The sequence below is a fragment of the Lampetra planeri genome, unplaced genomic scaffold, assembly GCF_965212315.1.
Source record: "Lampetra planeri unplaced genomic scaffold, kcLamPlan1.2.h2 scaffold_1540, whole genome shotgun sequence".
NCBI lineage: Eukaryota > Metazoa > Chordata > Hyperoartia > Petromyzontiformes > Petromyzontidae > Lampetra > Lampetra planeri.
Genome location: NW_027614266.1, coordinates 1 through 6,093, shown reverse-complemented (window position 1 = coordinate 6,093; position 6,093 = coordinate 1).

Here is a 6,093-nt window from a genome sequence, read left to right as displayed (position 1 = left end):
GGTGTGTGCAGTGAAGGCTGGCAGCAACAGGAAACTGTGCTTCACGGTTTTGTCAGTTTTTTAACTGTTAATTCTTTTTTTTCCACCCACCAGGTGCATCACCAAGAAACTATAACACATGCAGACATAGTCCTCATGGCACCTGAGAGGTGCAGCCAACAGGAAAAGGGAAAGAAGAAGTGGACGTTGCCACAGTGATGTCCCCCTGCTGGCCATTTCCCATACAACAGCGACAATACTTCAGTATGTACTGTAGATTTCCAGTAATGACATCCGACCATCTCCAACCAGCCGTTGATTGATTCCTGTCCCACACACTCCTAAATCATAATTAAATAGCGGCTGACATTTGAGGCTGTTTTAAACACCCTGCGACAGAGCATGAAGGCACCCGGCGCCGCAGCAACGGGCAGCGACGGAGACGCTCTCACGACCAGAGACAGGCCAGTAATGATGTGGATGATTGGTTAGGAAAGGGAGGGGTGGAAGGTTTGAGTGGCTGCTGACCCCCTGAGGGGGGAGGGGGTGGGCACACAAGTGGAAAGTGACAGTTTGGGCGAGTGAGCAGCATCTGCTTCCTAGGATAACGGCAGGTAAGTGAGAGTTGTGTCTACTCACGCTGCCCATTGTTGCACTAACACAATAGGAAGGAAACAGACGGCGGAGGAGCTTATTAGCAGGATTACAAAGTGTCAATCACCTGTGGAGAGAAAGGACAACACCGTACAGAGCCGTCTCAATTTCAGCAGAGGCTTTGATTAGCATACTTATTGTGGAAAGGATTTCTATTCCGCCTGTCAAATATATTTCGGTGAACAAGTTGCAGAAGTTTCAGCAAAAAAAAAAACTACTTTCTTCACCCAGGGGCTTGTTGATCCAAGCCTGTGGCGAGAAGTTGTGCTGTTTCATCCCCTCGACCCTGCTGTGACCTGGTGTGGCCTGCTGGGGGCGGGGCCGCCTCGGGAGCTCACCCTGCTGTCATTAACTGGGCTGCGACCCCGAGGTGCCAACCAGGGGTGCTCTCGCAGGCGTGACCCAGCTGTGGGCACGCACGCGGCTGCTGGCAGAGTCCACAGTGCCTCCACTGTGCCCTCTTCTCCCTGCCAGCCTCCGGGACCCGCTGGCAGAGCAAAGAAAAACTGTTTCCCTGTTGCTAAGCAACCAAAGGAAAAGCCTTGCAGCACGAGCGAGGGAGGGCAAAGAAGAAACGAGTAGGCAAGGCAGAGAAAAACCGACTTAGAGGGGATTTTTGTTGTAATTTACCTAATTAAATTAAAGGATTACTTTGCCTTTTCTCAGTAATTTTCTTTTGCTTTGTAACTATTTAATTTCTTTCTGCTGCCATGAACAGTTGTCTGGTGAATGCGTTCTGGATAAATATTTATGCGCATTCCTCCAGCGCTGGAAGCAGGGGATTGCAGGCAGAGGAGGAGGGGGGGGGCGTTGAAGTAAACACAAGCACCTGCATTACCCCCGCCCCCCCCCACCCCCCCACCGCATCAACCGCGCTCTGTCTTAGAACACAGAAAGCTGAAGGATGCAGAGTGAAGACGCGGCCCACCACCGCCTCGTGGGCGACGTGCTCCGACTTAACAAGGTGGACGGTGGGCGGATGAACCCCCGTTTCCCCTTTGCAGCCACTCAAAAATATGCCGACAAGGTGAGTGGGAGGGGTCTGCCCGCTCACCCGTCCCTCTTCCTCAATGACCATTAACTCCACACGTCCTCAGATGCTCCAATCATCGCCACCAGCCATAATGCACCTTTTTTGACATCAATCGCAGCATCCGAGCATTCAGCGCCTCGTCCCGACAAACTTCCTTCCTTGTTTCCACATTTGTAAATTGCTCTTTGCATCTCAGATCAGTCCGGAATCAGACATTGGCACAGCACAATGCGATCTCCTACGCTGATAGAAGATGTTTACGGTGTCCAGAAATCTGAACGTGGATATGAGATGTTGTGTTCAGGCACATTTAACGCCGTTACATTATTATTATTATAGTTTTTCCAGTTGGGTGTTGGGTGCATTCAGCTCAAAAGACACCAAACCACAAAATGTGCGACAGTTTTAGAATAATAATAATAATAATTTGTAGTCAACAGTCAGTCGAGATTCAAAGAAAAAAGCTGCGTGAAAGCGGATTCTCCATCAAATCAAATACAATGCTTCCGTCTCTGGTTATGTGATTACTCTCCAACTTAACTATTCATCTTAACATTGATGCATCAGTTAATATTTAAAAAGTATATTATCCAGAAAGGAAATCAATCAGTAGAACTCATTTACCAAAAGTTAGAAAAAAAAACCCCAAGATACGCAGCATTAATTACACATATTAAATGTTCTAACATGCAGATTAACTTATGAAATATAACTACTATATTAACTTGATATTGATATATCAATTGATATATATTATATTAAGTTCTAACTTCTCCCATCGCCTCTGTTCATATCTATTTCAACAGATCATCCCAACGTTTAGATGACTGCAAAGACACAAGAGGAACGCTCAGCGCTTAGAGGCAAGAGGAAAAGTCAAAGTGAGGTCAAAGCAGCAATGGAGAACGACAGGAATGGAGAAGTTTGGGGTTCGGAGGCGCCGGGCAGTGATGCGACGCACAACGTCAACGAGGGGAAGGAGAGCGTTGCACACAGGAGATATATATTAAAGCATAATTAATAGTTCACCTGCTCCTGTCATCTGGATGAGTGAGAATGTAAATGAGGTGGATGGCAGGAGGAGGTGGAAGGATTGAAGGGGGAGGTCCCAGGTGGAGGATGGAGAGGGATGGAGAGGAGGAAACGGGGAAAAAGGGCATCAAGCTGGGAAAAAAACATAATAACACCATTATGAAATACAAGAGATGGGACACATATTACAGTGATTATAGCTCATTTCCATACATATAGAGCACTCTGACAGCGAGTCAAGGAGAGTGCAGCGGCGCATGTCGACGGCACGACTCTCAACAGTTTGATCCAAGTGGAGCGACGGCCCAATCGGAACCCGCCGCACGGCAGCAAAGTCAATGGGCGGGCAGGGACCTGTTTACCAATCGGCTCCGATGGGGTGTGGACGAGGGGGGTGAACTCCTTCACCTCATGCGCGGAACGGCTGCTAAGTATGCTGAGAGCACTCAGGTGTGACATTCAAGATTTTCAGAAATCCAGCTTTTTTTTTTTTTTTTAAATAAATAAAAAATCCTGGCCTTTGAGAGGAGCCATTGACTTTGAAATGAAGGAAAATGCTGTACTGAGTCAATCAGCTCAGGCAAAGATTTTGGGAGATGTCGATGGAGGGAGATTCCACACGGTTAAAGTCGTTAGAACCCCCCCAGGAGGTTCATGAAATATGAATATTGGTGTTTTCAAGCATCAGGAGCGACGTCACGAGTCAATTAGAAACAAGTGTGTTTCAGAGTGGACGGTGGCAGCTCACGATGACACTGACTTTGGGCCGACACACTCCTGGTGTGTGTGTGTGTGTGTGTGTTACCCAGCTCTGCTTCTGGCTTTCGGCGCTGATCTTTATTGTCCCAGACAGCCCGACAATCTGAGATAAGCCCGTTTCACGAGCGGCGTCCGCAAGCCGTCTGCGTTGTCAAGACACATTTACAGCAAAGAGCCCAACGCTGAAATTAAAAGTACCAAAGGGGGGATGGAGGTGGTGGGGGGGTGCAGTGTGCGATACTCAAACTGCAGTGAAAACAGGAATACATAGCTCGTGAGGAGAAGATGTTGGAGCAGCCTGCTGCATTCCGCCGCGGCCTTTGGGGAACCGAAACAATTCAGTTACGTGACAAAGCCGGTGCTCATCAGCCGAAGGCGGGTCTCCTCTCGCCTGACAACGGCTGTGCACTGAAAAGTGAGAAGTGCGTTGTCTCCTATCGCACACATTTTAAACACCTCATTATTCATGGTCAACCCCAGTTTAGGTGGGAGGAACGTACGGCAGAGCTCAGTAGCCTCGGAGGCCAAACGTCAGTGAACTCCTCTGGGGGAGAGAAGGTGCTTACGGGCCCTTCAGAGTGAGTGACGGTTGAAGGATCCAGACAAAGTCCACCACGCTACACTTTGTTCATGTAGTCTGGAATTCTTCTACAATTCGGTCAGGTCGGATGGATGTGACAAAAAACGACCAGACGTCCCAGGTAATGAAAGTATTTATCCAACACGCGGGCGCTGACACAGGAGTTAAAGCGAGTACGCGCTAATGGCAAAGTCAGGAATGTTTACAATAATGGCTGTAATTTATTTGAGTCATAAAAGGTTGGAGGTATGTCACACAGCAATGAACGGCCCCCTCTGGTGAGTCAGAGTCTGGGGTGGGGGGTGATTGGTTTTCGGTTGATGAGGAAGTACTTGCGGCTCACATGGGTAATTTGAACTCATCTTTTCAGCACACCGAGCAGTGTGGGGGGTAAGTGTGTGTGTGAGCAGGATAAAAGGAGGGTGGGGCGAGAGTGGAGGAAGTGACTGCAGCTTGGCCTCATTTGCCTGAGTCAAACCTCCACCAGACTTCGCCAAGTCTAGTCGGACAAAGTTTATTATTATTGCCTGCACCTCTTTAACCTCCTAGGCCCTGAGTACACACACGTGGTTTCTTCAAAGTGCTATACATAGTATAGTAATAGTATTATTACTATTATGATGATTCATTAATAATTTATCACTTCATGAATTTTTAATTTTTATTTTATTTTTTTCCCATTTTATTTTATCTTTCAATTATTTTTGTACTCATCCTAATCAGCAAGGAGGAACAAAAATACACACCAAACTAAAGCTCGGGTCTCAGGAGGTTAAGACTGGTTTAATGTCTTTTAGTCATATCTGGTTTTATGTGTTTTCATCTTATTTTAATGTCTCTTAATTGTTTTATTGCAAAGCACTTTGAACTGCATGTGTGTATGAAACTTTATTATTCGTTCATGACCTGCTGACTGGCTCAAATCAATAACACTTACGTCCACATGAGCCATCCCATTGTTCTTGGTGCGGGTCAGAGAGGAGTGCCTCACTCCGTAAAGAACAAACATTCGTCGCACTCCAGGTCGTCAATGTTCCACTCAGAAATTACCTTTCTGATTAAGAACAAGCGATACGTGGGAAACGTATTCAGCAGGCGGCTGTCTGCTTGATTAAAACAGTCAGATCTGATCAGTCCTGTGTCTTCATAAAGTGTGTGTGTGTGCGTGTGTGCCGATAGCCTATTTGTCAGCCATTTTGTCTCGACGGAGAGCGATGGCGGCGGCGGCGGCGTCCGTGGTTGTGAAGCACGCCACGTTTCAGGGCTGAACTGCTTCATTACGCTGGAATCAAATTGACCTAATCGGAGATGGATGATGTGATTTGCGACGATACACAGTGAAGCCACCTGGTCGTGAATATGTGTGTTGTGTGTGATCTGAGCGGGGACGGGCCGGCGCTATGAATCAATTTGACTCTGTAATGGAATCGGAGACAAATCCCAGTTACAAGATGAGATGACTCCATTTATTAAAACTATAAACAGAGCAGAGATAAAATTCGATCTGGATTCGAGTTGGATTGAACAACCTTCACACTCAGAGGGTTCTTTCAAAGTGGATGTGTGTGTGTGTTCACCTTATCTGAGTTAGGAGTAAAAAAAAAAAAAATCCTGTCTGTGCTGGTGGGTGAAGCTCATCACTTGAAGCTCCCATGTCACCGACATGCGCAGGCCAAGATCTGACTCGGACGCTCTGTCATCACTCACATGACCAGACCCAGATCTGTTCAATCGAAGGTCACGACCTCAGACTTCACATACAGGATGAAACCTGGAGTGTCTGCTGGGGCCACGTGTCCATTCTCATCAGTAAACATGGAGCCTAGCTCCAATGACGGCTGCTTGACGGACACATTTCCGGGATTCTTCTGGAAAAAGCTCCTCAGGTGGCTGTTAAAGCGCTGGTGTCTCATTAATGCAGAATATTTCTGTGCATTATCAGATTACCAACGAACGTAGCTACATCTAAACCATCTGTAAAACCATCTCTGCTGACATCAGGAAACAAACTACCCAACTGAGGGCTTTTTTTAAGCCCATGCAAAGTAGTGTAGTG